Genomic DNA, 27,320 nt, shown 5'->3' on the forward strand with positions numbered 1-27,320 from the left:
CCATGTACTCTGTTCCTCACACCAGGCTTTACGGGCTCTACCGTGGCCAGGTGCCAGTGGAATGCACCTTGAAGGTCTCCGGACGAGTAAACCATGTCTGTTCAGTAGTCAGTAGACTGTGTGTCTGGAGACAACTGTTCCAGTGGCTGCCGTGAGGTCCGGAGCAAAGCTATATGCATTACTCCGTGGCTGTCTGCGGGGATTGATGGTGAGATATCGGTCTTCTTGTGGTCTTGTACACTGTGGACATCCCATACTGTAGCGCCTGGACATGTTTCCTGTCTGCTGGAATGGTTGCCATAATCTTGAGATCACACTTTGTAGCACACGAAGAGCTCGTGCTGCGACCTGCTGTGTTTGACCAGCCTCCAGTCGCTCTAGTATTCTACCCCTCATAACGTCATCGATATGTTTACTGTGAGCAATTTTCAACACACAGTCACCATTAACACGTCTGAAAACGTCTGCATACTTACTCGCTGCACTGTCCTCTGACATGCACCATCACACCTCTGGGCATATGGTATGCCGCCAGCGCCAACCTGCGACGACCGCAGGTCAGATGCATCGCATGGTCATACCCCAGGTGATTTAAACCCGCAAACCGCCCACCAGAGCATTGTTTCACAATGTATCAGCATTATCCTTAATTTATGAGCATGAGTGTATATAAGAAAAAACATTCAGTTTCAATAGTAACAGCTTACATCATATGCCCCCCAGCTACTTGTACATTTTATGAAACTGATTTTAACTACGTTTTTAAAGATTAAAAAGAAAATTATAATAATTAGTTCACAAGGAGTGACTCTGGCTTTTTTATATCTTCTAATGTTAGCTGTTAAATGTGGCAGTAAGACAGTGCAGCAACGTCAGTAATCTTACCTGTATTTTATTTTATTCCGAGGCAACTTCTAAATTTAATTAGAGGCCATAATTGCTTTACTAGGAAGGTTATATACTACATAGTTCATATAGAGGTCCCAACACAGCCAACCGATGTGTTCTCTGCAAAGCCTGCCTTCATTACACGGTAGTCTTTAATGAACTGAGACAAGAGCCTGAACAACTGGTATAGACGTACTAGAGTATGTATAACAACTCTGAAATACTGGTACGTAATTTAATGCGATATAGGTCACATCACTAGTTGCAGTTTTCTTATACTATGCTTTGACTATGCTCTTCTTGTATTTTTAGCATTGATAATCGCTATTTTCAACCGAAATTTGAATTTCCTCTTATAAAGTTAGAACGGAAACAACGACTGATTGCCGCTCTTTACCTACCATTTTTTTTTTGAAAATAAAAGAAGCAGACGTTATAATGTGCAGTAAAACTTGTTTTACGCGAATGTACTTGACAGAAAAAAACGGTTGCTGTCTCACAAGCAAATTCATACATAACGGTAGAGGAATGGTAACTGAGGCAAAATCTTTGCTAATGATGTCCAAACCAAGTGGATAAACTGCTCTTACTAATAGCTTCAGACACTGGCTGAGTTGAGGGCGCCTTCCTTTTCTGTTGGGATCTGTGTGTCCTCAAAATGAGTCAACTTCATTACCAAACTCAAACACTGACGAGGATCTTGCAAACAGCTGTGTAATTAGCTCGTCGCGCGAGGACCGTGACTTGCTGGCGTGGACTCTGTACACCCGCTTTGTCAATCCGGTTAACGTCGCTCTCACGTGAAAAGTAGAAACGCAGTGCGAGTACAGAGTGTTAACTGTCCTGCTGGAAATCACTACACACAACTGGCTGAAAGGAATGTGTGTGTGTGTGTGTGTGTGTGTGTGTGTGTGTGGAGGGGGCAGGGACGAGGACTTAAAAGGACAAGCTTAACATGTAAATACTATCACTCGACATTTTTATATTAGGAGGAACGCAAATATGTTTCATTTTCTTATTTACGGTAGGATTTAATGGTATTTCAACTGTAGAAAAAGGAAGGAATGCAGATTAGAGATTAACGCCCCGTCGACGCCCACGCCGCTGTTGACGTAACACAAACTTAGAAAACGTAAATACGGGAGTGTGAATCGGCGGTGTCTTTTTGAAAAGAATCATCTCGGTATTCACCCGAAGCAGATTAGGCGAAAAACGAAAAACCTAAATCTGAATGCAAAGACGGAGATTTGAACCGTCGAATGCTAACCGAATGTATTACCTGGATCGGTCTGCAGCGGCAAGAAAGGCCAGATAACACAGCGCAAATGTTTATTGTGAGTATTAAGACGAACAGATCACAAGTAGTCGGTGTATGGTCTAGATAATTCTACTTGTAATATTCCTTTCTCATTTGCGCCGACCACCATTTGCTCCTCATCAGTTACCCTAATATGATAGTAACTCGAACGTTAATGGTATTCGTCGAAAGAATATTTCAGAACTGACTAGGTAAGTTTGAGTTTAGCTTTCCAAAGTGTTCAAATGTTCAAATGTGTGTGAAAACTTATGGGACTTAACTGCTAAGGTCATCAGTACCTAAGCTTACACACTACTTAACCTAAATTATCCTAAGGACAAACACACACATCCATGCCCGAGGGAGGACTCGAACCTCCGCCGGGACCAACCACACAGTCAATGATTTTAGCTTTCCAGTCGTAACATCATTCCCAGATAGATGTAACCTATTTACATTGTGCGAGCTGTCTGTCCAAATAATAGTGACACAATGCTTTGTTTCAGTGATCAGTTTCACTTTAGTGACCCAGAAAACGACACAAGAAGTAACTAACAAGAAGGAATCTTATGTGAAATTCAACGAAACAGGGTATTTGCTAATGGAGGGTAGGGTAAAATTTAAATCTTCCACTGAGTTATTCAACAACGACGCTGCCATTCGTTAGTACTAGAGACGGTTATTTAAGTTTCTTTCGGATTTCCTAGTCAATTATGGCAGATGTTCATATAATTTATTCAACAATAGCACTGCAAGTTTTTCCTTCTTTGTGACGAAACCGAGCAGTTCCTTCGCTACTAATGACTTTTCTCGTTTAAACAGGAATCTAACTCATGAATAAAGAATGAAAACTTAAGCTAGAAGCTCTATGACGTTGCACTTTTGTCGAAATAATTTTTACTAATGGACGAAAATATGAATCCTCGAAAGGTTTTGGAAACACACACACCTGAATTTCCCAGCTTCGACGGTTAAAACGTTCAGTCTTCGGATACGCACAACGTAGCATCACATTTAGCACTAAAAAAAGGAAATTAGAGAGTTTTTTCTGATAGAATCGAATACAAACATGATAAAACTCTTGAAAATTTTGTTAAGAGCAAACGTACTCTTCAGAGGTTGATGAATCGAAAAGAAGTTCAAGAAATTAGAAAAAAATATTCCGAATTAAAAAAAATTGTAAGGAATTCTGTGTTTTTGAAACCTCAATTGTCTGTATGAGATACAGAAGACATTCCCAAAATCCAGATTAACGTAAAAATTCAGTTTCACAGCGCTGCAGACAGATTAAGAAAAGGAGGAATTCGAAACGACAAAATTATCTTCAGAATTGATCGCCGTCATCCGAAGGCATTACGTGGCACAACTGTACGGGGTACGCAAAATAAAATTGGTCCGGAAAAATCTTTAATGCGCCTTAAGATAGGCAACCAAACTTACCTTATCCACAGTCGTGGCAGATGACATAAGTTGGGGTGCCTATCTTAAGCAGCACGAAATATTGTCCAGACCAGTTTTACTGTATTTTGCCCACCCACTAGAAGTATTCGATAGGCACAATACTGTTCCAGCTGGTCGAGGACACGTAGTGCTGAAGCACTGGGCAAATTCGGGGATGGTTCTATCGTACAGGATATGGCCGAATTCCTTCCACAACCCTAGCTTGTGCTTTGTCAGTAATGGCAACGTAATGCGAGGTTAAACCTTAATCTTACAGACCCAAGGTAATTTTCACTTTGTTAAGTAATAGACAGCATGTTTTCTAATAGAAGCAAACGTAACATTTCGATGCGTCGGAGGTATGACTATCAATATTGACATACGGCCGCTTTCCATGATTAACTCAAGAAAGGTCTGGGTTTAGTCACGACATTTACAATGCTTACTTCGACTCCCAGATCCAATTTTCCATTAGCCAATTTCAAATCGTCCCGGAACACAGTGCACGGATGCGTCCCATCCAAGTCACAACATACGTTCAAAGTGGCCTCCACGGGATTGCAGGTGATGGGAATAGCTGCGGTTGTCAATGCGGTTACACATAATCATGCAATGGATTACACCATGATGGCGGGCCACTTGCCTGGAGCTTGTACTAGGGTTCGTCTCAATATCCTGTACAACCCGGTCCTCAAAATATAGTGTACGCACAGTCTGCCGCCTCCCTGCACGTTCGTCGGTCTGAAAGGATCCATGACCACACAAACGCCCAAAAGGCTTTAAATGTTGTGTGATGTGGTTGGTGTCTGTGAGGAATCTTGCTTTGGCATAGCCGTGCTGCCTCTCGGCCGTTTCCATCTGCTTGGCCGTACACAAACACCATCTCGACTTGTTCCCGATTCGAATACAGGATCATTTGCTGCTTAGAGTACGCTGCGTCAATTACACAGCCTGCAACACACGTCGAACACACAGCGCGTGATCAGGGGAACCGTCATTCGTCAGCGCCACCTATCTTCGCAGCCATACATTTCCGGACGCATGTTCGTAGGACTTTTCTTCCTGCATATCCAGTAAGGAAACCGTCCCTGCAGTTTGTCAGTTTTATTACTGTTCACCCTGTATAAATTTGGTTGTAATTATGAGAAATATTTTCTAAATGGTCAAAGTCATTCCTATTTTACGATAGGTAACTTTTCGAGTGCCAGTGGTTTCTAGCTGAAAGCACGATATTATTAATTTGTTTTGAATTCCCAGTGCATTTCGCATGAAAGCACCGACGCTATTGCAAGACGGAGACTCCTACTGGTGCGCTGAGGTACTGCTACGAATGTAGTGCATTGTATTAAGGCAACATTCGGCATTGTGCTACGCGATTGTAAGAGATTCTTCTAAGCGATTTTTTTCATGGTGACCATATTGTGTAGATCACTGACAGTGAAAACAAGTATATAACGCGAAACTACCTCCTTAAAACAATTAATTGTTCACTTGTTGGCAATTTCTTCTTGTATTCATTGGTTATTACGGTAATAAAGATTAACTGTGTGGAAAATTATACAATTATGTTCCAAAGAGCATGTGAATTACGTAAATACATAAGCGAGTTTGTGCGGACCCCTCGGTGCGCGAGTGCTACTCGTACTTGTCCTGACTCTTTTTGTTTTTCACACTGTTGAGACTCAGAGGATGAATGGATTAGGTTGACATGCGGCATCTATATGGCACGAGTTATTACGCTGCAGAGAAGTACGCTGCCGCTTCCGCCGGTGGGATAACGATGTGCAGCAAACTGGCTGCGCTGCAGCGCCGCATACCGACAACCCGTACGCCGTCGTAGGCAGGCAGCTGCGTACTTTTATTGGCAGCGCAGCCGCTCCGATGATGGAGCCGGGGCCCCGAATCCGCCGGGTCGTCTCGGGCGTCGTTCCACCCATCCACCCAGCCAGCCAGCCAGCCAGCCAGCCATAGCTATTGCAGGCGCCGCCGCTGCCTGTCTGGCACAATTGACTTCCGCTGCACGCAGCACACAGCAGCAGCAGCAGCAGCCGCCGCGGTAAAGGCCCGCGGGCGTTCCTGCCACCACATACCTCCGCGCCGCGCGCCAGCGGCTGACAATATTTCGGGCCCGCGATGTTTCCTGTCGCGGCAACCGTAACAGTTTCATTGTTCCCCTTTTTTTGTGCGAATAACTTTTGCACAAAAGGACACGCGCTAGGAGGTATGTGGCGACATAAACGCAGCTGGTTCTGCGCAGTCCCTTCTCCGCCCAGAGCTCAGATGCAACGGACGCAGGCGAATCGGTGCTCTACGGCCGTGGTTCTCAAAGTTTTTCGGTTCGCGGCGCCGTTAATATGTGGTGTTTCAAAATAAATATACACGTTTTGTGGTGTGCGTACTGTAAGACCTTTGGTACACACACCATCAGATTATTTGACTTGTCGCTCTAACGAAGTAGGCGAGTGTCAGCAATATGTCTCGTGGTCTTATCGTGGCGTGTTTATCTTCTGCCGTTAGGTCAGAAGATAGAAATGCCACTTGCACGCTTACAATAGCAGATTGACGGTGACCAAAATTGACAATCTGAAGTTCCTTTGCTCTTGGTACGTTAATCTTATTCTCAGATATCTCTGATACTTGAAGTGTCTATACATTTATCTTCATGGCTATGTACAGGAATATGATATGACTATAGACTGGTACAGACTAATGTAGACTAATGCAGACTGACTAATTGGAGGTCTGTACACTCGTTATAATACCTCGCGCGTTCAGGTATCACTGCGTGAGTCTGATCCGCGAGAAGAAAAGGTTGTACGTTAGCAGCAATCTCATTGGCTGCGTTACATATTAATACGCGGATCGGCGGAAGCAGTATTTGGTCCGTCTCTAGGGCAGCGCCATCTCGTAGTGCGGAGACGGCCGAGCGCTGCACCTGCGCTGTTGTGCTTAGCGGGGCGCGCTCTAGTGGGAAAGTTGTGTACGCGCTGACTACGCGGAACTATGTACACAACACGTTTTATGGCTATGTAGCATGTATCACATCTACATAGATACTCCGCAAGCCACCGTAAGATGCAAGGCAGAGGGTATCTTCATTCATTTCTCGTCCTGTTCCACTCTCAAATAGAGCGAACGGAAAACGACTCTCTGTACGCCTAATTTCTCGTGTCTTATCTTCTAGGTCCTTTAGCGTGATGTACGTTTGGGGGAGCAGAATCTTTCGGCGCCGCGCGGGGTTAGCCGAGCGGTCTAGGGCGCTGCAGTCATGGACTGCACGGCTGATCCCGGCGGAGGTTCGAGTCTTCCCTCGTGCATGGGTGTGTGTGTTTAGGTTAAGTAGTGTGTTTAGGTTAAGTAGTGTGTAAGCTTAGGGACTGATGACCTTAGCAGTTAAGTCCCATAAGATTTCACACACATTTGAACATTTTTAGCCGCGCGTGATTAGCCGAGCGGTCTAATGCGCTGCAGCCATGGACTGTGCGGCTGGTCCCGGCGGAGGTTCGAGTCCTCCGTCGGGCATGGGTGTGTGTGTTTGTCCTCAGGATAATTTAGGTTAAGTAGTGTGTAAGCTTAGGGACTGATGATCTTAGCAGTCAAGTCCCTTAAGATTTCACACAAATTTAACATTTAACAATCTTTCGGCAGTCATCTTCAAATGCCGGTTCTCTAAATTTTCTCGATAGTTTCTCGAAAACAACGCCGCCTTCCCTCCAGGGATTCCCATTTTAGTTCCGTAACACTTATTACGTTTTGTTGGAAGCTACCGGTAACAAATCGAGCAGGCTTCCTCTGAATTACTTCGATGTCTTCCTTCAATCCAACCTGGTGCGGATTCCAAACACTCGAGTAGTACTCGAGAATAGGTCGCACCAGACTCCTATATGCGGTCTCCTTTACAGGTGAACCATTCTCTCCCAAAATTCTCGCAATAAACCGAACTCGACCATTTGCCTTTCCTACCACAGTTTTCACATGCTCATTCCACCTCATATGGCTTTGCAACATTGCACCCAGATCTTTAAACGACTTGATTGTGTGAAACCGGACAACAGAAATACTGTAGCTGAACATTACAGGTTTGATCTTCCTACTCATCCGCATTGACCTACACTTTTCCACAGCTAGGGCTCGCTGCCATTCATCGCACCAACTGGAAATTTTGTCTGAGTCGTCTTCCATCTTCGTACAGTCACTCAACTTCGACACCTTACCGTACACCACGGCATCATCAGCAAACAACAGCAGACTGTTGCCCACTCTGCCCGCCAAATCATTTATGTATAGCCGCGCGGGATTAGCCGTGCAGTCTGGGGCGCTGCAGTCATGGACTGCGCGGCTGATTCCGGCGGAGGTTCGAGTCCTCCCTCGAGCATGGGTGTGAGTGTGTTTGTCCTTAGGATAATTTAGCTTAAGTAGTGGGTCAGCTTAGGGACTGATGACCTTAGCAGTTAAGTCCCGTAAGATTTCACACACATTTGAACATTTTGAACATTTATGTATATAGAGAATAACAGCGGTTCTATCACACTTGTCTGGGGCATCCCTGATGATACCCTTGTCTCTGATGAACACTCGCCGTCGAGGACGAGATATTGGGTTCTATTAGTTAAGAATTCTTCGAGCTACTCACATATCTGTGAACATATTCCATATGCTAGTACCTTCGTTAACATCCTGCAATGGGGCACCGTGTGAAATGCTTTCCGGAAATCTAGAAATCTGGACTCTGCCAGTTGCCCTTCATCCATAGTTCGCACTATATCATGTGAGAAAAGAGCAAGCTGAGTTCGCACGAGCGATGCTTCCTAAAACCATATTGGAATGCTATGTTTCACTCTGCAGCAGAGTGAGCGCTGATATGAAGCTTTCTGGCAGATTAAACACGAACTCGGGAGATTTCCCTTTCGCGGGCAAGTGTTCTACCATCTGAGCTACCCAAGTGCGACTCATGCCCCGTCCTGACAGCTTTAATTCCGGCAGTACCTCGTCTCCTATCTTTCAAACTTCACAGTTTGGAAGGCGGAATTAAAGCTGCGAGGACGGGGCGTGAGTTGTGCTTGGGTAGCTCAGATAATAGAGCACTTGCCTGAGAAAGGCAAAGGTCCCGAGTTCGAGTCTCGGTCCGGCACACAGTTTTAATCTGCCAGGAAGTTTTAAAACCATGCTGATTGGTGGAGATAAGCTGCTGAGCCTCAAGAAAGTTTGTTGACGTGTTAAATGAGTGGGAGTCTTTCACAATCAGAAAATGTGTGCCCCGACCGGGACTCGAACCCGGGATGTCCTGCTTACATGGCAGACGCTCTATCCATCTGAGCCACCGAGGACACAGAAGATAGGGCGACTGCAAGGACTTATCTGTGGCACGCCTCCCGTGAGACCCACGCTTCCAAATTATTGTCCCACACTCATTACTCGCGGCTTTACCCATTCCCGTAAGATTTCAGGCAATGTGTGTGCATCCGCACAGAAGATGGTCAAATCGCCGGTGAGCCTTAACTATATATATATATATATATATATATATATATATATATATATATATATATATATATATATGAAGATGGTGTCTGTTCTCTCGGACAACTATATATATAGTTGGTAGGCGGCGTAGTAAATATGAGGTTTTAAGTCAATGACATCGCAAGATGCCGGTATTTATGTCACATATTTTGATACTAGCAAAGTCACTCATTAAAACCCATAGAGTACTTCCCGTTGACCTAGAATCATCAAATTTGGCAAGAAGTAAGGTTTCAGAGTAGAAGTAAAGGAAAAATTGATTTGTAATTGTTTTATACGGAAATTTTTTTTTGTCATTCTAAAAATTCTTTAACTCCCTGTGACTGGTATCTTGCCAGTATGTATATCGATAACAGTCAAAAATCGTCGAAACTCTCGATTCCATTGATGGATGAACTGTCTATATAGATGATTTTGTGCGGAACCCACGACTGTCTATATAAATAGTTAAGTTTGTGCGGAACCCACGATGTGGGAGCCCTACTCGCACTTACATAGATTTTTTAAATTTAATACAATTTATCGCATCATTAACTAGTTTTCGAACACTACAGGCTAATGGAAGTTGTCACAGGAACATTACAGTCTGACCATGTGCAACTAAATACCAGTGTCGTGATGATCGCACTGTTCCGTATTACACATGACAAATTCACTCGGATAACGAACTTTCAGTCACGTTAACAAACCCACAGTGTCAAGATAGCTGGAAATCTAGTTAGCAAATCGTCAGCAGATATCACGGTTTCTGTTATATCAGCGTAATGTAGATGGTAATATACAGGGTGAGTCACGAAAGACGTGATAATCCTTTTATTTTCTCCACTGTTCCACATATCGAAACGAGGTTTTCAGCAGTTGATTGTATGCTGCGGGGCACGTAATATTATGTGTGGGTAATGCCTATGAACTCTGGTATCAGCCAAGATACTGAAACAAGTATTTTTTAAAAGGAACCGAATAATTTTGATAACTGTATTCAGTAGCTCTAGCTGGTTAGTGCATACGTTGAAATCTTTCGCAAAAGGTTCCGAGAAATGCACTAAAATTTTAAAACAGTGCAGCCAGGGTCGGTTACGGCGGTGTTCCCACCACCACGCGGAGCTCTCATATCACGTCTTAGCAAGACAGGCCTACGTTACTAACATAAAAGCTCATTTCCTATGCGACGTTGATACAGAGTCAGCTATGTATGAAAGTACGGCATATACTATTTCAAACGTGCGTACTTTTCCAGGTTGTGGAAACAACTAGAGTTTCGTCAGACAGCTTTCCATTACTATTTCGACAGCAATGTTGGACATTAGCCGTATAAAAGTAGCATGGCTGACTTCTCCCCATTGGTGTACATCTGCACGCAAGAAATGCTGAAGCAGAAATGATCTGGCGGTAGATAACACGATTCCTGCTAGTTCGGCTATGCCGAGGAGTAGACAGTCGAAAGGCCTGAATACAATGACATGAGCGTGTATAGAACACAATTGGCGATTTCGGCCGACGGGCTTTTCAACTTTAGAATATTTATCGGATTATTATGCGAAGAATTTCAACCTCAAAATTACGTGGGTCACTCCAAAAGCAATGCACACTATTTTTGTAATAACACAGTTTTCATTCTACATGTGTGAAAGTTTTACAGTGTGTAGATACATCCTTCCCACTTGTTTTCAAACTTAGTTTAACCTGTTCCCGTGAGTGGCGCCGTCACAGCATGTCTTCAAGGTGGCTGCTATACTTGACGTTCGTCAGAAGCAACGTGCTGTCATAGAATTCCTGTGCTGTGAAAACGAGACGGTGAGAAACATCCACAAGAGGTTGAAAAAGGTGTATGGAGATGGTGCTATCGATCGCAGTACAGTTAGTCGGTGATCAAGCAGGTTACGTGATGAAAGTGGGCACAGCAATAGTGATGATTGTCCTCGCAGCAGCAGGCCTCGTACTGCACATACTCCAATGTGCAGAGAATTAACGAATTGGTGACTGCTGACAGACACATCACAGTGAACGAATTGTCACGCTACGTTGGGATGACAGAATACTGAAAGTGTTGGAGTTAAAAAAGGTTTGTACCAGGTGGATTCCCAGGATGTTGACAGTGGCTCACAAAGAAACAAGAAAAATGGTAAGCAGCGAACTTTTGGAAGAGTACGAGAATGGTGGAGATGAATCTCTTGGAAGAATTGTGACAGGTGATGAAACATTGCTCCATCATTTTTCACCAGAGACGAAGAGGCAATCAATGGAGTGGCATCATGCAAATTCATCCAAGAAAAAAAATTTCAAAACCACACCTTCTGCTGGAAAAGTTGTGGGTATTTCGATTCCGAAGGACTCTTGCTTGTGGACATCTTGCCAAGTGGAACCACCATAAATTCTGATGCATATGTGACGACACTGAAGAAACTTCAAGCTCGACTGAGTCGTGTTCGACCACATCGGCAAAAGCAAAATGTTTTGCTGTTGCACGACAATGCACTGCCACATGTCAGTCAAAAAAACCATGAAAGCGATCACAAAACTCGGATGGACAACACTGAAACACCCGCCTTACAGTCCTAACCTGGCAAGGTTTGAAGATGATGACTCCCTTGTACACGCTGCCAAACAGTGGCTCCAACAGCTTGGCCCAGAATTTTACCGTGCAGGTATACAGGCGCTGGTTCCAAGGTGTCGTAAGGCAGTTGATAGAAATTATGTGTAGAAATGAAAATATTGTTTCTAAAGGCTGTATCTACACACTGTAAAACTTTCAAACACGTAGAATAAAAGATGTATTTAAAAAAAAAACAGTGCGCATTTCTTCTTTTGGAGTGGCTCTCGTAATAAGCATTATATCACTGTAATCGTATTTTCAAGAGCTTTCGGACATCGTTAAAAACAGTATATTATTCTATTAAGAAAAATGTCGTACTTGCTTCAGTATATCGATCGATACAAGAGTTCAGATTCTTTATTACATATCAAAGTACATGCCCCTTAACGTACTATCATTTGGCGGAAACCTCGTTTCGATATCAGGAACTGTTCACGAAATAAAAGAGGTGTTACGGCTTAGGTGACTCGCCATAAATACGGGAACAGGATTGGTCCGACTATTACACCCTTTGGAACGTCTGTAATATTCTGCCTCCATTCAAAAGACTCGTCACGAAAACTTCAGGAGCTATAGAAAATGATCCACATCCTCCTGTCAGGTAAATATGAAGTGAGATTGTGCGGATTTTAATGTGTATGTCCTCCCACAATATTGTGTCCTGTACTGCCCACAGAAGGCCGATATCTGCCATCCCGACTCTATTGGTATAGAGCAGGGCAGTCCGTAGAAGCTTATTGGAAGCGCGGAACCGTCAGAGGCAAACAGAGAGACAGATATGAGAGGCAGCGAGAGCAAACTGCACATCGTCCCGTCGTAAAGTGCACGATGAGATGGTGGGCGAAGCGACTAGTACCGTACCAGCATCCACACGATGGCCTCTATTTCCAGGGTCGCACGGAAGGGTTTGCATCGTTTTGCTGATTCTGATGGTTCGTTTTCATCTTATTTTACTGAAGGTGCATTTATTCAAGAAAGTCTCGTAGTAATGCCGGAAGAGGTACTGGTAAGCATTAACGTTGACGTGGCTACAGATCGCTCTTCTCTAGTGCTCTAGCGTAAACGGCTCTGCCATATATACCTACGGATAGCGTGGTACAAAGAAAATTCAGCTAAGTACCAGACAAGAAAGAAGATTAGTTTGAGAGGAAAGAAACTGAAGCCTAAGAGACTACAAACCGACTAGCAGAAGCGGTGCTACGCTCTTTGCTAGGTGGTGTTAGATTCGTGTCCATTTGTACGCTTACGTGTATGTGAGCGCGCCCGTTTGTGTGTGTGTGTGTGTGTGTGTGTGTGTGTGTGTGTGTGTGTGTGTAGGGGGAGGGGGAGAGAGAGAGAGAGAGAGAGAGAGAGAGAGAGAGAGAGAGAGAGAGAGAAGAGAAGGGGGGAGGGGAAACACAAACTTACCAGTAAGTGAATGTGTACAATAATTCAATACGCTAATGTGTTTTCAACAATAACAGGTAGCGTTTATTATCAACACCCATGTTGATGGTATTACACGAAAGATTAATAACCTGCAGCCAAAACACTGCCCTTCAACGTTTGTTTCCACAAGCAGGAAACGCTCATCATTATATTGCAACATTATCGGCATAATGTGGGTTTAGTTGAGCTAACAGAAGCGACGAGAAATCCCCCTTTAAGGTTGCACTCATGAGGAACAGTGGGATAAAGTATGTAAACGATATCTTTAAAGACACGACTGATTTTATGCAGTGTACCGTTACGACAGTCAGTAATAATTCTGTAATCTTCATGGAACGGAATTAAACCAATATTAGGTGTCACTATACGTCTCATATTAATATATACACTGTCAGAAAGTTGACAACTACAACGCACACAAGGCATATGAAATTTTCCAGTGTCAAATACTGCGATACAAGTTCAAAATAACCGCTATCATGAAAAAATGCACTATCTTCTACAGCCCCGCCGAAAAGAAGAACTCCATAATATTAAAAGCGTGTTGATGTGCTTACATTACTTATCATTCAACTGATACAAAATGATTATGTAGAGCAGGGTGTAGAATCAACAAGTACATTCTCCACTAATGTCAATAGCTTTTACAAATCAGCTTGCCGTGGGAAAGATCATAGCTGTCTGAAGCGGTGTATTATATCAAAAAGAACTAAATAACACACGTACAAGAGACTGAACAAAAAAATATAACACGCATCAGATCTCTCAGAACAATGTAGATAGCACCCAATGAATTATGACGAGAGACCCACACGCGAAGTTGCCAACACTCTTGAAAGACGAGAAGTTGTCTTCAGAGTCCACAAACTGGAAGAAAATAGCTCTAAAGCAAAATCAGAAGAGAAAATTAGGATAATTTCACTTTTTAAGGTTTCACTTGTTCAGTTGCTTACCATTGTGTTACACTCAGGAAGAGCTAAGGTGCATTGGTTCATACGAATGTTTCACAATAATAAACTGCAACAAGTTACCTGTCGCATGGAGATGGCTAATGGAATGGAGTCGGCCTCTTCAACAGGAAACATCATAGACTAAAACGACAGCTAATTAATGACGTAAGTCATAAACACGGGCATTAAGAACAGTATTAGGTGTCAAACAGCCTGTAACGTCAACAGGTCCAACGTGCTAGCTGCTGCTAACCGTTGCAACTGTGTAATGACGTAAATGTGTTTTCATTCTTTTGAGAACTCGCTTCCTGTCTACTGTACAGCCACCGTGGAGAGCCTGACAAGACCAAGCCAAACTCGTTCGGATAATAAAGAAAACCTTGATCAAATAACTTACGAGAATACAGCCGGCTGACCGCCGATATTTGTGAAGGAGCATGCCCAGTCAATTTCCAGGCATAACAGCAGCAAGTAAGTGCTGTGCAAGGGACTTTAAAATCTCGCCTTGCAAAGAAGCTCAGGAAAGCCAACGCGTACACATACACACACACACACACACACACACACATACACATTGTGGTGTCACCGCCAGACACCACACTTGCTAGGTGGTAGCCTTTAAATCGGCCGCGGTCCGTTAGTATACGTCGGACCCGCGTGTCGCCACTATCAGTGATTGCAGACCGAGCGCCGCCACACGGCAGGTCTAGAGAGACTTCCTAGCACTCGCCCCAGTTGTACAGCCGACTTTGCTAGCGATGGTCTCATTTGCCGAGACGATAGTTAGCTACGTCATTTGCTACGACCTAGCAAAGCGCCATTACCAGTTACTATTGATGCTGTAAGACATGTACCGTCAAGAGCGATGTTCACCAATTACGGATTAAAGTTAAGTATTCCACAGCTACGTCCTTTTTTGCTAATCTCATTTCCTTGACCTGTTCCAGACCACACGCCAGCCTGCGTGAGCTAAAACGCGTGCCTTTCGGCTTCCTCTCATAGTGGGTTGGCTGTCTTGCCAATCCACAACACACATACTCACACACACACACACACACACTGCGAACACTAGCGCCAAAATCTACGTCCCTTTTGCCTTAGGAAGGGAGAATTTCGGACCGGATTGGTCGTATTTTGCGCAAATGTGATGTGAAATGTGTTTATCGACCCGCATCTAGTATCAGGGTCCGTTTCGATTCGCTAAAGGATGATCGTGGCTGGGGTAAGGTGGGTCTCTACCATATTCAAAATGGTTCAAATGGCTCTAAGCACTATGAGACTTAACATCCGAGGTCATCAGCCCCCTATACTTGCAACTACTTAAACCTAACTAACCTAAGGACATCACAAACATTCTTGCCAGGGGCAGGCTTCGAACCTGCAACCGTAACAGCAGCGCGGTTCCGGACTGAAGTGCCTAGAACCGCTTGGCCACAACAGCCGGCTCAACCATATTCCTTGCAGCTTTGGCATGTCATATGACGGACCACCACGACTTTGGAGGTCCGGTATAATGAACATAAGCGTCACACACGCGAGCTGTTGCAAAACATTGTCTTGGCGCCGGGCATCCAATGGAATATAGCAACACGGAGATTCTGGCACGCACTTCCAGCTATTGGGATAGTGTTGTTAAGGAAGAAGTTGAAATTAAATTAGCAACTAACCTTATAAATTGAGACGGTGGTTTTTCTTTGAATTCTGCACGCAATCCTGCTCTCTCCTTTCTCAAAAAACAGAGAGAGAGTTAATGCTGCCTCACACGAAGATTGTTAATTTGAGTATATTGTGTGTTACCTTTCCGGAGTTTCTCTGCAAACCGCGGTTTGAAAATTCCCTTGTACAGCGCTTACTTGCTGCAATTTTGCCTTGAAAATGGCAGCATGTGCCCCTGTCGAAATATCAGCGGTTGTGGACGGCGTCACACACCTGCATTCGCGTAAGTTATTTGAACATTGCATACGTCGGAAGAAACTGAAGTCTCAAGGAAACCTTAAATGCCCCTTGCAAAACACTGCTCGTGCTCGTCAGCATAAAGACAGAATAGGTTGTATACGTTTCGAATTTTTTGTAGCGATGTCTGATATATAACAGGAATTAAATGTTTGCTTTAATCTCGTCGTTTTCTCCAGCAGCAGATAGGATCCCGCTTACGGATATAAGCTACAGTAGCGTACCTTTCCGTTCTTGACAATAGTGCAGGAAACGGAAGTGTAGCCTGCCTTCAAACGGATTTCGTCTACACAGAGGTCTTCGGCAAGGGCGTTCCCCCTTGCCGCACGGCGGCTGTTAACGACTGTTGAAGGGCCTGGCCGACGAAAGGACCTCAGATTCGCCTCTCAGTTCTGAAAGCGACCTCGCAGGTTTACAGTCTCTCAGACAGTCGGCCCCTCTCGCTTCCTCCATCCAGTCTGCTCGGCAAACGACGCCTGTCATTAACTGTGCATTAGGAGAGTAGCTCTCTGCCTGGGGACCTTCCACAGATCTGTTCGCGTACTCGAGAAAATGTTTTCACCGGAGGAGGGGAAAACGTGGCGCGGAAGGTGAGGCCATTTCCGTCCGAACGTAACTCGTGGTGGATGTGTTCGGCACCCATAGGGGCATCACAGTACGGGACGGCAAGGCAAATCTCAGGAGATGCCTGTTTTAAGTTAAGGCGCGATGGAGATTAATACTCTTATTTGACTTTATTCGCCCTCGATTTGCTTGGCTGGAAGCAGTTGCTGTTTTGTAGATATAAAATGTAAATATATAACAGTGAAACGTTGTTAGCAGACAGGAAAACTGTATTGATGGCATATCTGATTATTATTAGAATACTGCTACAGAATCCCAGTTTGCAGTAACAATCAACAACGCCCAAGTTCAGAGATAGGGGGAAAGTTGAGATGGACAGAGAAGCGCAGGTGCGAAGAAAAGAGGAGGAGATGGCGAGAGGGCAGAGGAGAAGATATAAAAATCGGTCGAGAACTTTTCGATCGCTGAAGCACTTTCAGAGACACACGATTCTGAACAAACGAACAGTTACAGTTTTATTTATACAGGGTGGTCGGAAATCCCCGTTACAAACTTCTAGGACATGTAGAGGGTAGTGGGTACATAACATTTTGAAATGGAACCCATGTCCGGAAACGTATCGTTTCCGTTCTACGACAATTTCAATACAAATGATTATCTCGTCGACACCCACGTGAGGAATGTACTTAGGCGTGACCCACTACAATTGTTGCAATCCATTTTAAAAGAACACTGACTCGTTCGGTTTATTACTTATGCATTTTCATTACAACTTACACCTTATGGTTTACATTAGTCGACAACAACAACACAGCATCTACGGCACTAACCGCAACGTACCGATGCATTACAACAGCGGCTCGATGTGGCGACCACCAACTTTGTTACACACATTGTACCTCCAAAGCATGTTCTGGTACACTCTCTCAAACCCACCTGGTGTCTCTTCAATGTCGTGTGCAACGGCCAGAACTCGTGTCTCATAAATTAGGCTCTTCATAAGACCTCACAAGAAGCAGTCCATAGGGGTTAAATCCGGCGATCGTGGCGGCCACGCGGTTGGACCATCACGGCCTATCCATCTTTCACCATACCGTCTGTTGAGATGTCTCCGGACAGCCAGTGAAAAGTGAGGTGGTGCTCCATCATGCTGAAACCACATTTCCTGACGGACATTCAATGGCACAGCTTCCAAGAACGGGTCCGTTACGTGTCGTAGGAAGACTAAGTATGTGGGACCCGTGAGCTTGGATGGAAGGAGGTATGTATGGTCCAATCACATGGCCGTCCAGAATACCTGCCCATACGTTAATTCTAAACCTGTCTTGAAATCTCTGAACATGCGTGGCATGAAGGTTTCCGTCCGCCCAGACATGGCTATTTCGAGCTTTCAGAACACAATCCCCTGTGAACCTACATTCATCTGTGAAGAGAACTCGACGTGGAAACAGGGGCGCGTCGATGCAACGGTGCAGGGACCATGTGCAGAAGGCAACGCGTTGTGGGAAGTCTGCTGGACCCATAGCGCGTACCCTTTGTAAGTGGTACGGATGTAATTGTTGCTCATGCAAGACGTCCAAGACGGGTACTGTGACTAACAGCCATTGCACACGCAATTGTTCCCGAACTCGTTGACGGGCTATCTTCAATGCGACGCAGTACAACTTCTTCAAATTAGGGAGTGCGGCGTCGCCGTGGAGCACCACAGTCCTGCCTCCTCACGGTGAAGGTACTCGTTTCTCGTAGCCGTTGCGTAACCTGGGCAAACAGTTTGTGCGATGGAGTGTGACGGTGTGGAAAACGTTCCTGATACAGCCGACTAGCAGCTCTTCCGTTACCTCCAGCTTCGCCAACCGAGCGAGGTGGCGCAGTGGTTAGCACACTGGACTCGCATTCGGGAGGACGACGGTTCAATCCCGTCTCCGGCCATCCTGATTTAGGTTTTCCGTGATTTCCCTAACTCGTTTCAGGCAAATGCCGGGATGGTTCCTTGGAAAGGGCACGGCCGATTTCCTTCCCCATCCTTCCCTAACCCGAGCTTGCGCTCCGTCTCTAATGACCTCGTTGTCGACGGGACGTTAAACACTACCCACCACCACCACCACCACCACCACCACATCCAGCTTCGCCACACACAAGGAGTATGTCTGTGTATTCCGCAAACGTGTACCGCACAATGTTTCCTCTATCGGTGATGCACAGGTATTGACTCGGTCTCACAGCAGTGTTGTTGTTGTGGTCTTCAGTCCTGAGATTGGTTTGCTGCAGCTCTCCATGCTACTCTATCCTGTGATAGCTGCTTCATCTCCCAGTACGTACTGCAGCCTACATCCTTCTGAATCTGCTTAGTGTATTCATCTCTTGGTCTCCCTCTACGATTTTTACCCTCCACGCTGCCCTCCAATACTAAATTGGTGATCCCTTGATGCCTCAGAACATGTCCTACGAACCAATCCCTTCTTCTAGTCAAGTTGTGCCACAAACTCCTCTTCTCCCCAATTCTATTCAATACCTCCTCATTAGTTCTGCGGATCGTGTGACGTAGTACACGTCATCGTGTCTACGCTGTTGCATACCAGGACAGGGAACTCAGAGACGTTTTTCTTGCCCTAAGCAGACGTTGACGAGGTACACATCTGAACTGAAACTGTCGTAAAAGGGAAACGATACGATTCCGGACATGGATTCCTATTCAAAGTGTTCTGTAATCACTACCCTCTACATGCCCTAGAAATTTGTAACGAGAATTTCCGACCACCCTGTATATAATACTGTTTAAATGGTTCAAATGGCACTGAGCACTATGGTACTTGAGGTCATCAGTCCCCTAGAACTTAGAACTACTTAAACCTAAGGACATCACACACACCCATGCCCGAGGCAGGATTCGAATCTGCGACCGTAGCGGTGGCGCGGTTCCAGACTGTAGCTCCTAAAACCGCTCGGCCATCCCGGCCGGCAATACTGCTCATAGCTCGTACAAATAACCTAATGGATAACGCAGGAGGCGTCAACATGACTTTTCACGGATGATGCTGTTGCATACGTAACGCTAGAGTGTTGTAGTGAAATACGGAAAACCTGTAGAGGATCGACTGTTGGTAGAGGAATAGGTAGGCGAGTCTTAACACAAAGAGAAGTAACGTACTGCGCATAGACAGGCGGCAACGCCCCTTATTGTGTGTTTACGGCTTTACGCTATTACTAAACGATCCCTGGAAGCAGCGGTATCCATTAAACATTGCGGAGTGTGGGTACAGGGAGATTTAAAGTAGACAGAGCACATAAAATTAATCATACGAAAACTTCTACCAGAAAATTTAGTGCACTCACGAAGGAAGTAGCTTACAAAACCCATCCTCGGTCGATACTTGAGTATTAATCGCCAGTACTGCACACTTACCAAATTTACCGTAGAAGAAATACAGAAAGTGGAAGCAAGTGCAGTACCTTCCGCCATAGTTTCGTTTAGTAAGCGGGAAAGCTTTACAGAGCTTCTCATCCACCTCCAATAGCAGACGCTACGAGAGAGGCGTGGATCACACGCAGTGGTCTACCGTTAAAATTCCGAGAGCGTACGTTCCTAGTAGACTCAACGAATGTATTGCCTCCTCCCATGTATAATTCGCGGGGGAGGCCGGTTCTACTGATGTGCGTAATGGATTCCTAGGGGCTAAATCGATCGTGTGGAGGAGGTTGCGTAATGTCTGGCTCGACGCAGGCCTCTCCAGCAGAGCGAAAAAAAGAGGGCGTGCATATATGTTGCTTCCTCCTGGCTATGCTTACCGGCAAACGCTTTGCTGGCGGCGGTCGCCAGATGGTGGTGTCGACCACGAACCATCACTATAGTCCGATTAGAATTACTTGATAGCTCACACTTCGCCCAATGGAGCTGGTTCCCTCCAAGCAAAGCGTTCAACAACACGCCTGGACCATTCGCCGTTGCCAGACTGCCACAACAATTGGTCTGTCCGCTTCAAAATGGCTCTGAGCACTATGAGACTTAATATCTGAGCTCATCAGTCCCCTAGAACTTAGAACTGCTTAAACCTTACTAACCTAAGAACATCACACACATCCATGCCCATGGCAGGATTCGAACCTGCGACCGTAGCAGTCGCGTGGTTCCGGACTGAAGCGCCTAGAACCGATCGGCCACCGCGGCCCGCTGATCGCTTCCAGTTCCTTGTCTGGCTTTCTTTCTTTCCGTATTAATCACACATGATAACAACACCAGAAGTCGGACGAAGTGGCCGTACGGTTCTAGGCGCTGCAGTCTGGAACCGCGAAACCACTACGGTCGCAGGTTCGAATCCTGCTTCGGGCATGGATGTGTGTGATGTCCTTAGGTTAGTTAGGTTTAACTTGTTCTAAGTTCTAGGGGACTAATGACCTCAGAAGTTGAGTCCCATAGTGCTCAGAGCCATTTTGAACAACACCAAAAAGTACACACACACACACACACACACACACACACACACACACACACACACACACACACAACGATGCTTACGCTATACGCACGTCATACACAGAACTAACCAAACACTAATGGATCCTTCCGCAGAAGACGCGATTCATCGTCACGCATACAGTTATTAGAATCACAGAGATCGGCTTGCACTAAGTAAGTTTCACACGACATTGCGTAAAGCCCAATGTTTGAAGGCTTCAATTCATCGTAGCAACTAGGTCACCACAGTCATAAATATTACATTCATTCGCAATTATTGGCTTTGGTAGACATTCGCAAAGCATTAAATGAAAGTGGGGGGGCTACAATTGAAGGGTGGCCAGGAAGAAACCGTATGTGAATGAAGAGAACTGGAAGACGAGATTGTAGACTACTTTGCCAGGGAGTTTATTACGAAGGATGAAATATGATGGAACGACGCCACTTTTGCCGAGAGAAGTAAATTTAACGTTTTTGGATCGTGTGGACGAAGCGTGGTGTGGCGGTAGAAGAACGAAGAATTTACAGTCACAAATATTAAACCCAATGTGAAGCATGGAGGTGCGGATGTATATCGATATTTGGACAGGGCGAATTGGTGTTCATCGACAGTATTATGGATAAATATGTCTGTTTGAACATGTTAAAGAACAGTTTACGGAAAAGTGCTGAAACCATGGGGATATCAAAGGCATTCAAGTTTCACCAGGACAATGACCCGAAACATAAGGCTCGCATTGTGCAGGAATATTTGTTGTACAATTGCCCCAAAGTGTTACAACCACACCTCAACCAGATCTCGAACCCATTCAGAATGTGTGGGGAGAACTGGAGCGACGTGTTAGAAAAACACCAGTATCGTCCAAGGAAACTCTCAAGCGTCAATTAAAAGAAGAATGGGACAGTCTAAATGCGCATCATTTAAAAAAGATCATTTACAGTGTGCCGCAGCGTTGAAAGGAGTGATAAAACAGAATGGCTGCCCGACAAGATATTGAAACATGTTAAACAAAATCTTGTCTTGAAATGATTAGTTCAGCAAAGTGTCGGAATATTAAAGTAACGTGAATATAAGACCGAGTTGTATTTAAATAATATTATAACAGAACTTCTGTACGTTATCTTATAAAGCTTACGCTATTATTTACAAATCACATTTTGGAATATAATACTTGGTTATATGTTTTGTTTGTTCAGTTACGAATAAAGTTATGATGCTACAAGATTAACATATCATAGTGTCCGAATATTAAAGTGATTCACTGTAGATCATCGCCGCGCACCGGAGGGGCAGTCAGTCACAGACTGATTGTGTGCCAATAAGCCGTTTTCTTGGAGGTAATCAAATGGCTCGAATGGCTCTAAGCACTATGAGGCGTAACATGTGAGGTCATCAGTCCCTTGACTAACCTAAAGACATCACACACATCGATGCCCGAGGCAGGATTCGAACCTGGGACCGTAGCAGCGGCGCTGTTCAGGACCGAAGCGCCTAGAAGCGCTCGGCCATAGCGGCCGGCTCTTCGAGGTAATCCATAATGTTCGAACACAATATACACTCCTGGAAATGGAAAAAAGAATACATTGACACCGGTGTGTCAGAGCCACCATACTTGCTCCGGACACTGCGAGAGGGCTGTACAAGCAATGATCACACGCACGGCACAGCGGACACACCAGGAACCGCGGTGTTGGCCGTCGAATGGCGCTAGCTGCGCAGCATTTGTGCACCGCCGCCGTCAGTGTCAGCCAGTTTGCCGTGGCATACGGAGCTCCATCGCAGTCTTTAACACTGGTAGCATGCCGCGACAGCGTGGACGTGAACCGTATGTGCAGTTGACGGACTTTGAGCGAGGGCGTATAGTGGGCATGCGGGAGGTCAGGTGGACGTACCGCCGAATTGCTCAACACGTGGGGCGTGAGGTCTCCACAGTACATCGATGTTGTCGCCAGTGGTCGGCGGAAGGTGCACGTGCCCGTCGACCTGGGACCGGACCGCAGCGACGCACGGATGCACACCAAGACCGTAGGATCCTACGCAGTGCCGTAGGGGACCGCACCGCCACTTCCCAGCAAATTAGGGACACTGTTGCTCCTGGGGTATCGGCGAGGACCATTCGCAACCGTCTCCATGAAGCTGGGCTACGGTCCCGCACACCGTTAGGCCGTCTTCCGCTCACGCCCCAACATCGTGCAGCCCGCCTCCAGTGGTGTCGCGACAGGCGTGAATGGAGGGACGAATGGAGACGTGTCGTCTTCAGCGATGAGAGTCGCTTCTGCCTTGGTGCCAATGATGGTCGTATGCGTGTTTGGCGCCGTGCAGGTGAGCGCCACAATCAGGACTGCATACGACCGAGGCACACAGGGCCAACACCCGGCATCATGGTGTGGGGAGCGATCTCCTACACTGACCGTACACCACTGGTGATCGTCGAGGGGACACTGAATAGTGCACGGTACATCCAAACCGTCATCGAACCCATCGTTCTACCATTCCTAGACCGGCAAGGGAACTTGCTGTTCCAACAGGACAATGCACGTCCGCATGTATCCCGTGCCACCCAACGTGCTCTAGAAGGTGTAAGTCAACTACCCTGGCCAGCAAGATCTCCGGATCTGTCCCCCATTGAGCATGTTTGGGACTGGATGAAGCGTCGTCTCACGCGGTCTGCACGTCCAGCACGAACGCTGGTCCAACTGAGGCGCCAGGTGGAAATGGCATGGCAAGCCGTTCCACAGGACTACATCCAGCATCTCTACGATCGTCTCCATGGGAGAATAGCAGCCTGCATTGCTGCGAAAGGTGGATACACACTGTACTAGTGCCGACATTGTGCATGCTCTGTTGCCTGTGTCTATGTGCCTGTGGTTCTGTCAGTGTGATCATGTGATGTATCTGACCCCAGGAATGTGTCAATAAAGTTTCCCCTTCCTGGGACAATGAATTCACGGTGTTCTTATTTCAATTCCCAGGAGTGTATGTTCCAGAATCCTGCTTCGTATTGACGTTAACGATATGGACCTGTAATTTAGTGGATTACTCCTACTACCGTTCTTGAATATTGGCATGACCTGTGAAACTTTTGCCGGTTGGTGTAGCCGAGCGGTTCTAGGCGCTTCAGTCTGGAACCGCGCGGCCGCAACGGTCGCTTTCGGAGCTGGAGCCCACTCGTGTACCCTCGGTGACTGCACGGCACAAAGCTTTACGCCTTGCCTGGGTCCGTCAACACCGGCATTGGACTGTTGATGACTGGAGACATGTAACCTGGTCGAACGAGTATCGTTTCCAATTGTGTCGTGCGTATCGACGTTTACTGGTATGAAGACAACCTCATGAATCAATGGAAACTGTTCAAGCTGGTGGAGGCTCTGTTATGGTGTGGGACGTGGGCAGCTGAAGTGATATGGGACCCCTGACACGTATAGATACGACTCTGACAGGTGACACGCACGTAAGCATTCGCATCCATTCATGTCCGTTTTTGCAGTCTGACGGGCTTGAGCAATTCCGGCAGGACAATGTGACACCCTACACGCCCAGAATTGCTATAGAGTGGCTCCAAGAACATTCTTCTGAGTTTAAACCCTTCCTCTGGACACCAAACTCTCAATATACGGACATTGAGGATATCTGGGATGCCTTGCAACGTGCTGTTCAGAAGAGAGCTCCACGCCCTCCTACTCTTGTAGACAGCCCTGTAGGATTGATGGTGTCTGTTCCCTCCAGCACTACTTCAGACGTTAGTCAAATCCATGCCACGTCTTGTTGCGACACTTCTGCGTTCTCGCGGGGGCCCTACACGATATTAGGCAGGTGTACCAGTTTCTTTGGCTCTTCAGTGTAGTTACGCTGTGTTTGAGTTAATTACAGGTGTTTCATGGAAATGAAAGTAAGGGAGAAGATGAAGAAACCGGTTACAGCGAAGAGGCAACGTGCGTAGGCCGAGAAGATAAACGTTACCTTTCGACGATCGGGTCACCATGAAGAATAACGTGTCCTCAAACGCATGGGACAGAACGGCGAAGTTTAGAGGTTAACTGGTGAGCGGTTCAATAATCATAATAGCAAGCCCCCCCTCGGGGCAAATCCTGATGAAAATTGTATCCCAACCAGAATTGGAAGCAGTATCACTGGTTGGACATAGTTGTGATTTGGTTGTGTTAGCAACTTCGGCGACAACTTTTGTTTCTATAATGGATACGGCAGTAATGCGCAAATCCCTATGGATGGGTGTAACAGGACGGCCCTTGCGCTTGCCCTTGCACTGCGTTGGCGGCCCGCGGTAGGGAGGAGGAGGAGAGGGGAGGGGGGGGGAGGTGTAATAATAGCTGTGACTGGTTACACGGCGCGCGCTTCGCACGGCGTGTGTAATGAACGGAAGAGCGGGCGGCCGCGCTAACGTGCACGCGACCTTGCCCAGCACTGCACGCCTGGGTGGGCGGCGGGGGCGGCTTCGAAACAGGAGCGCCATTCGACTCGTTACGCTCAGCACGCTGATCTGCAGCGCGGAATGTTGCCGGCTCAGCTGCCGTTCGCGTCCACAGTTCCGATACATCAGCAACTACATGTCTATTCTGGAATTCACACTCGCGTGTTTGGCAGAGGGTTCATCGTATCTCTTCCAGACTTGACGTCTTCCTGACAGACAGTCTCCACTTCTTCCAAATTGACAATATTAATGTAGACCAGTTGTGGCTTGAATTCAAAGAAATAGTATCGGCAGCAATTGAGAGATTTATACCAAATAAATTAACAAACGACGGAGCTGATCCTCCTTGGTACACAAAACAGGTCAGAACACTGCTGCAGCAACAACGAAACAAACATGCAAAATTTAAGCAGACGCTAAATCCCCAACATTGGCAATATTTTACAGAAGCTCGAAATAAAGCGCGGACTTCAAAGTGAAACTTTGTCTCGAAACCTGCCAGAAAATCCAGAGAGATTGTGGTCGTATGTGAAGTATGCTAGTGGCAAGACACAATCAATGCCTTATCTCCACGACAGCAATGGACATGCTATCGAAGACCGTGCTACCAAAGCAGAGTTACTAATCACAGCTTTCCGAAATTCCTTCACCAAAGAAGACGAAGTAAATATTTCAGAATTCGAATAAAGAACAGCTGCCAACATCAGTAACGTACAAGTAAATATCCTCGGAGTAGTCAAGCAAAAATGGCCGTGAGCACTATGGGACTTAACATCTGAGGTCATCAGTCCCCTAGAACTTAAGAGTTACTTAAACCTAACTAACCTAAGGACATCACACACATCCACGCCCGAGTCAGGATTCGAACCTGCGACCGTTGCCGCCGCGCGGTTCCACGCTGAAAGCGCCTAGAACCGTTCGGCTACACCAGCCGGCAAAAGTTGCACAGGTCATGCCAACATTCAAGAACGGTAGTAGGAGTAATCCACTAAATTACAGGTCCATATCGTTAACGTCAATACCAAGCAGGATTCTGGAACATATATTGTGTTCCAACATTATGGATTACCTCGGAACCGGCCGCGGTGGTCTAGCGGTTCTAGGCGCTCAGTCGGGAACTGCGCGACTGCTACGGTCGCAGGTTCGAATCCTGCCTCGGGCATGGATGTGTGTGATGTCCTTAGGTTAGTTAGGTTTAAGTAGTTCTAAGTTCTAGGGGACTGATGACCACAGATGTTAAGTCCCATAGTGCTCAGTGCCATTTGAACCATTTGATTACCTCGGAGAGCCGGCCGACTGTGGCCGAGCGGTTCTAGGCGCTTCAGTCTGGAACCGCGCTGCTGCTACGGTCGCAGGTTCGAATCCTGCCTCGGGCATCGATGTGTGTGATGTCCTTAGGTTAGTTAGGTTTAAGTAGTTCTAAGTCTAGGGGACTGATGACCTCACATGTTACGTCCCATAGTGCCACATTGGCCGGCTGTTTCAGTGACCTTTCATCTTGCTGCCTGATGTGTTGACAGCATTTAAGGTAGTACTAGTGATGCACAACCAATAGACATGAAGCCGTGTTTAATGTGTACCAAGTAGTGCGTAAGTTTGTGCCTGGCGTTCAGAAGCGCGCCAAAAAATTCTCCCTAGTTACTTTTCTATTTTATTATCTTATTTGTTGTTTTATAGGTTGTCTAATCAAATCTTAAGAGCCACTGACACGTATGTTAAGTCTGCTTAAGTTTCATTTGTGACGCGTAGAATTAAAGGTTTATTGATAACTAGTTGGGTTAATAACCTTGTGTATCTGTTG

The 27,320-nt window shown here is 46.0% G+C and overlaps 1 protein-coding gene and 1 non-coding gene across 2 annotated transcripts in view; both read right to left on the minus strand.

Annotated features, from left to right (window-relative positions):
- Window positions 1–27,320, minus strand: part of LOC126413204 (zinc finger C3H1 domain-containing protein-like) — a 525,925-nt gene that overhangs the window by 288,284 nt on the left and 210,321 nt on the right. The window lies entirely within an intron of this gene.
- Trnat-ugu (transfer RNA threonine (anticodon UGU)) lies at window positions 8,879–8,952 on the minus strand. The gene has a single exon. It is a non-coding gene; the product is annotated as a tRNA-Thr (tRNA).

The sequence above is a fragment of the Schistocerca serialis genome, chromosome 7 (genome assembly GCF_023864345.2).
Source record: "Schistocerca serialis cubense isolate TAMUIC-IGC-003099 chromosome 7, iqSchSeri2.2, whole genome shotgun sequence".
Taxonomy (NCBI): Eukaryota; Metazoa; Arthropoda; class Insecta; order Orthoptera; family Acrididae; genus Schistocerca; species Schistocerca serialis.